The sequence below is a fragment of the Canis lupus genome, chromosome 20 (assembly GCF_003254725.2).
Source record: "Canis lupus dingo isolate Sandy chromosome 20, ASM325472v2, whole genome shotgun sequence".
NCBI lineage: Eukaryota > Metazoa > Chordata > Mammalia > Carnivora > Canidae > Canis > Canis lupus.
In genome coordinates this window covers 46788194-46795106 of record NC_064262.1, presented here as the reverse complement: position 1 = coordinate 46795106, position 6913 = coordinate 46788194, and the positions used below count along the sequence as shown (strand labels likewise).

The window sequence follows — 6913 nt, the reverse complement described above, 5'->3', positions numbered from 1 at the left end:
GGAACCGAAAGCTGTGAGCGGTGTTATAAGGAAAGAAAGAGAAAGTAGGTGTGTAACCATTGGAAGGGAAGAGACCTGCTCATCCATCTAGAAAAGGAAAAGAATAAAGACATAACATATCACAGCAAGAGAGAGCACAGAGCTGCAAATATTAGATCCACTTCCAAAAACCAGTTATTTCTCATAGAATTACAACAGTAGTAATCATTCAGAATATGAATTTTAAGTAAGGAAGATACCATTCCCAATAGTGACACAAAGTATAAAGAAACATTCTCTAGCATTTGGTCTGGCAATATCTTTGTACTCAAGAAAATTTGAGCCTCTAATGAACTTTTGTTTGGGTGCATTATCACTCCCCATGTTTACCATCTTAGAAATTAACCCTGAGATTCTCTGAAAATATGCGATTTTAGGTGCAGTCAAGCTGGCTGGCTGGAACACAAGACAATGTTTATATGTACTCAGCCTGTGGCAACACGGGATTTTAGTTGAAGGATATGACAAAAATACATCCTCATCTTCATTGGAAAACTGAGGACCTGATGGTCCCCAGAAAGGATCTCTGGGACGACAGGGTCCTCCCTCACACTTTGGAAGTCTCTGTTATAAAATATCTAGGATTCAATCAATCACATACAGTACTTCCAAATTCAGAAAATTTAACCATTAATAAAAATTTAGAAGTTGATTTGAATACATGGAGAAAAATCTATACTCTCAGATGTGGTCAGCGAATATGGTAATGATGACACTTCTTCCTCAAATTATATCATCAGGCAGCTGCCTTTACAGTTCCAGGGAATCAAGTGTACATTTCACAAAAGTTTCCTTAAATTCCTTCTGAAAAGCAAAGTTACTGCAAAACTATACTACTCTTCTAAAAATGAAGTCAATGGGAGAGAAATGTTCTGGCAGATATAAGACTCATTACAGGCATTATACACATCATAGTCATCTCTCAGTGTGACCCTGAAACAGAAAAGACACTGACCAAATTGATTGGATACTCAGAAAATATCCCTGCATGATTCACAGCTTAACATGTGATAAAGGTGGGAGCACAGATCAAAGGGAATAGGTGGACTGTCTAGGAGTTTGTGGTGGGAAAACTGTCCTTTCATGAAGCAAAGTCAATCTGAACTTCTGCCTAAGACCACACACAAACAAGGATTCCAGGATTCAAGAATGAATTTGAAATAGGACTGAGAAGTTTTTTTTTTTTGTTTTTTTTTTTTTAGGACTGAGAAGTTAATAGGAGAAGGTGTAGGAGAATCATTTTGATGACCTAGGAGTGGAGATGACATCTTAAACTTAAGAAGCACAAACACTGGTTGATTGTGAAAGAACAAAAACACCAACACAAAGAGTTTTTGTTCAACGAAAGATACCCTGGATTCAGTTAACAGGAGATGGAAAGGTGGGGAAAGATCATTTTAATGGTCCACAATTGACCAGGGAATGTGATGTAGAAGAAGCCAGTTACCTCTACAAGTAGGAAGCTCAATACAGAAATGAGCAAAGGTGTGAGCAGAGAACTCACAGAGGGTGTAGCACAGGCAAAGAAAACACGCTAATAAGAAAAAAAAAGAGAGGGAGGAAAGGAATGAGAGAAAGAAAGGGAAATGCAGTGGGAATTCAGTGTAGACCTATTCAATGCCCCAAATTAGAAAGTGCCCAGTGCTGATCAGGATCTGGGGAGAAAGCAATATTTGTGCACTGCCTGTGAGAGCCAGGTGGGGAAAATTAACAGTTCATCTGCTAAGTGCACCAGCACAGGGCTCCAGCATCTATCTCCATTGCTCACATCTGTCAGAAGGGACCTATCAGAGGATGGTTCCGTAACTGCCTGTAGTGGAGAAATGGACAAGGCTGCTTGGGCACCATAACTGGGAAGATGGCAGGTCACATGGGCTGGAGCAAACCCTGGAGCCCCAGGTACTAGTTTCATGCACTCGCAGCAGCATAAATGACTCTTTAAAAAAATAATAAATTTATTTTTTTATTGGTGTTCAATTTGCCAACATACAGAATAACACCCAGTGCTCATCCCGTCAAGTGCCCCCCTCAGTGCCCGCCACCCAGTCACCCCCACCCCCTGCCCTCCTCCCCTTCCACCACCTTTAGTTCGTTTCCCAGAGTTAGGAGTCTTCCATGTTCTGTCTCCCTTTCTGATATTTCCTACCTATTTCTTCTCCCTTCCCTTATATTCCCTTTCACTATTATTTATATTCCCCAAATGAATGAGACCATAAATGACTCTTAAAATAATAGTGAGTGAATGAAGCAAAAACCAGATGAGTGCTCTAGCATAATTCTACTTGGGCACATGGAATATAGAGCACCTGAAACTATTCTGGATGATGCTGCAACAGTATATGCATGTCACTATACATTTGTCAAAACCTACAGAATGTGCGACACAGTCAGCTAAAATAACCTGTGGGCTGAGTTCATAATAATGTATCCATATTGGTTCCCAACTGGGACAAATGCACCACAGTAACACAAAAGGTAAAAGAGGAAGCAGTATGCAGGGAAAAGGAGGTATGTGTTTTTCGGTCAACCTAAAACTTTTCTATAAGATCCAAAATTAACCAATTTTCTATGAAAGTAAAAAAGGAAGAAGAGAATTTACAACATACAGATGCACAGAGAAACAACACCTCTCTACAAGAGCATATACCTATCAAAGAGCGTGCTTTCAGTGTGTTAGAATGGTTGTTGAAACTAGAGGGAAACAGGGTGGCATAAATAGCTGCCCCTGGGCCCTGCTTCTCTCCATCTGTGTGGCTCCACCTCCCTCCCCTGCACTGCTCACTTCCCCGGGCTCCTCCTCTGCTCCCACTCCACTTGGGCTTCCAGAGACAATTGTCTAAAACACGCACCCAGTGTGCAGTCATCAGAGCGAGGCTTCAAGTCCCAGCTTTTCTGTGTGTTTCTGAGAAAGAAGGTTCCAGCTCTGAGCCTCCTCTCCTTAAATGAAACATGGGAGTAAGCGGAGCCCTGTCTTTAGAAGGTCCACGAGGATTCACAGAAGGGGCCCCATGTTTACCTAATCTGAGTAGTTATCACTGAATTTGACATCTTTTCCAAGGTGCGTGGATGTCATCCATCTGTTCCACGTGACACCAGTTGGCTCCATTCTAAACTCATGGTCTCTGGCCCCAGAGGAGCCCTTACTACCTCTGGTAACCTGACAACACAATTCCAGGAATGGTTGGTCCAACATCCACCCTCTCACCTAGCCCCTGCCTCACCCTTAGAGTCTGTCTTCCCACGTCCTGCTCGGCAGAGTGGCAGCAGTGCTCTGCGCTGGCTCCCCCATCTCCTCTGACAGGTGCAGGAGACAGTTCTGTCTTCTCTGGTGTCACAGAGGATGGCTCACACACAGGGGCTGATGGCTCACACACAGGGGCTGAGCTCACACACAGGTGTGCATCCACTGCACTCACTCTTGTGCCTCCCCACAAGGATACTCTCCAGGTCAGCAAATGCCACCTTCACCTAAGTCAGGACACAATAGCACAGACAAGATACACACCAGGAGCAATATTTTTGATCTTCAGTATTTGTATACATGCTGCATTTGGACCAGATCATTCTCTGGGGATGATGGCTGTCCTGTGCATTTAACAATGGTCAACAGCATCCCTGGCCTCATCCCACCAGATGCCAGTACACCCGTACCCCACCTGAGTCATGACAACCAAAACTGTCTCCAGTGATGTGCACATGTTTCCTGTAGTACATGTTCAGCCTGGGCTAAGAGCCATTGATATAGAGGCTGCAAGGACACTAGGCTAGGTGAAGAACTCAAGACCCAGAGTGGGCACCCTGAGAAGATGTCCCAACAGCCCTAGACTAAGATCCTGTCTTCTGTCCTTTGTCCCACATCCTGTCTCCTCCCCCAGTTTGGGTCTGAATCCCCACGACTGTCGAAGTATTACAACCTACCCTTTGCTTCCTGGTCCCCCTCAGCCTGGGCTGCCTCTTCCAGGAAGCAGCCAGCAGGGAAGAATAGAAAAGCTCTCCTGCCTGATGCTGTCAGCAGCACACAGGGGCAGGTGTGGGGCCAGACCTCAGGGCTCCTGGAACTGATGCTGTGTGCTTTAACCTGGCTGTAGCTTCCCAGCAGGCTGCTCCCCAGGGGATCTCTGGGACACCAACCTGCAAGGGCTGCCCTCAGGGTCTGGAGAGGCCAGAAGGATCATCACAAGGCCTCCAGGGACCTGCTGCCTGTACACCTTCCTCCAACACTCCAACACAGCCAAGGTTCCCTGCTGTCTCTCTCTGCCCAGAGGATTAGAGACTAGGGACTCTCAGTCTTGGGGGAGGTAGAGGTGGATTAGATGCTGGATTAGTCCCCCTTGGGTCAAGGCAGGGTCAGAGGGAAGGCAGGAGCTGAGCATCCCAGAGTGAGAAACCAGGACTCTGCCCTGAGGTCAAGGCAGCTGGAAGGCTTCCCGCAATAAGGGCAGTTTAGAGCTGGGTCTCAGAGAGTGGTGTCTCTTGCTCAATGGAAGTGGCCAAACAGTCCAGCCCCGCCTCTCCTTGTGGTCAGTTCTTCCCTATCCCTGTTGGCCTGGTGGTCCAAGCCAGAGAGCCCACATTAGTCTGTTCATCCTTGGGCTATAACAAAACACTTGGTCTTAGTCCAGTTCCTGAGACACAGCCTCTGAGCCCTTGACTCAGGAGTGATAATAGTGGCTTTTGTATTCTAATGAGATGAGAGGTGGCTGGGAGCCCAGGATAATTTTAGAAAGGAGGCTGCTCACCAGATCTAACAAGGAGTGATTAGGAGGGGAGAGGGACTGCAGATCAATATTCAAAACTCATGACCAATGATTTAATCAATTACATCTGTGTAATAAAACCTCTATAAAAAAAACTCCCTGAAGATGGAATTCAGAGACCTTAGCAGTTGCTGAACACATGGAGGTGCTAGGAGGGTGGCATGTCCAAAGAGGGCATGGAGATTCCTCACTCCTTCCTCTATACCTTGCAGGATGCATCTCTCTTCTGGCCGTTCCTGAGTTGTCTTTCATAATAAACCTGAGAGAGTAAGTGTGACATTTTCCTGATTTCTGTAACTCATTCTAGTCAAGTATCCAAACTGAAAGAGGGAATTTGGAAATCCTCACATTTGTATCCATTTCAGACAGAAGTGCAAGTACCCTGGGCACCCAATACTTGTGACTGGCATCTCGAGGTAGTAAGTGTCAGTATTGAACAGAATTATAGGACACCAAGGTGGTGTCTGGGTAGCTGGAGATTTGGTCATTGCTTTGGAAAGAACTCATCCACTTGGTGTTTTGAGAGTTAGAAGTAGACACAGCTCACTTCCTGTCTCCCTCTGTCCAGTCAACAACACTGTTCATTCTACCTCTGAAGTCAACCTCAGGATGCCATCCAGGGTGCCCCAACACCTCTCCCCATCTCTTCCTGCATCTGCCCACCTTACCTGCTCTCAGCAGCCTGCATCCCTCACCAGACGGGGCGGGGGTGTCTATACAAACAGGAGTCTGACCATGCTGACTATGACTAAAATGTACCTCTTGGTACAAACACTTTGGAAAACTGTGTGGAGGTATTTATTCAAGCTGAACATAGGTATGCCCTATGAGTTGGTATTTACACAGCTAACTACAGTCCCAACATAACACATAAGTATTAATCCACTAAAAGACAAGGACTACATGTCATAAGAGCACCATTCACAGGAAGCCCCAACAGGAAACATTCTTAACTATGTTCATACAGTGGAATACAGATCTTTCTTCCATGCATTTAAAAAACATTTAGGGGTCCCCATGGCCCTTAGAACAAACTCCTCAAGTGGACACAATGGTCTTGCATGCTCTTGCCCTTCCTACTTGTCTGCCTTCATATTACAGACCTGCCTCAGCCACCTACCCTCTCTAGGGCACACTGAACATATCATTGTGCCAAATGCACCATATCTCTGTCACCCTGAGCCTTTGTTCTGCTCTCCCACCTGTCTGCAAATGTCTCTTCCACCTGCCTATCTCACCTGAAGCATACCTACTCAACCTCCAGATTTTCCTGCAGACACCACCAATTTCAAAGTCTCCTAATCCCAGGTTGTGTCTGTGACCCACACTTAGCTTTTCCAGATCCCTAGGCTGTCCCCAAACACCTGTGACCACTCTGCTATCATCTTGGTTATATGACAGCTTCCCTTAGTGGACCATAGCATAGATAGGAGAGGACAGAGATCTAGCCTTTGGTATTGCTGGATCCCAGCACCTAGAATATTTCCATATAAAATAAGTCTTCAAAACATTTCTTGACTATATGAATGAGTAAATGACGGCAAAGTGCTATGAGGACGTATAGCACTCCTTTCTGTTCATAACCATGGGCAATGATCAGCATGTGGCCATCTGCCACCCAGAGCACCACAACATGCTCATGAGTCCTCATGGCTGTGCCATTGTGTGTTCTGATGTTGGGCTGGTGGCTCAATCATGGGGATGATGGTGACCCTGACAGGTTTTCACCTCACCTTCTGTTGGTCTAATGTGATCCACCATTTTTCCAGCTTCATGCTTTCCCTCCTAAAGTTGGCCTGTGGGAAGGAGACATCATCTGTCACCTTGGGAGTGGCCCTGGTGTGTGTCACAGCCGTGATGGGCTGTTTATGCCTCATTGTCCTCTCCTGTGTCTTCATCGTGCCCATGGTATTTAGGACTCCGTCTGCTGAGGGCAGGCATAAGACCATCTCCACTTGTGTCTCCCACCTCACTGTGGTCATTGTGCAATATGTTTTTGCCTCCACTATCTAGCTCCAGCCCGTGGACCCATTTCTATGGACAGTAACACTCTGATGGCCACCACCTACAGTCTTCACCCCCTTTCTCAGCCCAATGTTTTTCAGCCTTCAATATAA

General features: G+C 45.9%; 1 pseudogene; it reads left to right on the top strand.

Moving 5' to 3' along the window:
- Positions 1–3638: 3638 nt before the first annotated feature.
- LOC112666901 (olfactory receptor 10H3-like) lies at positions 3639–6913 on the top strand (annotated as a pseudogene).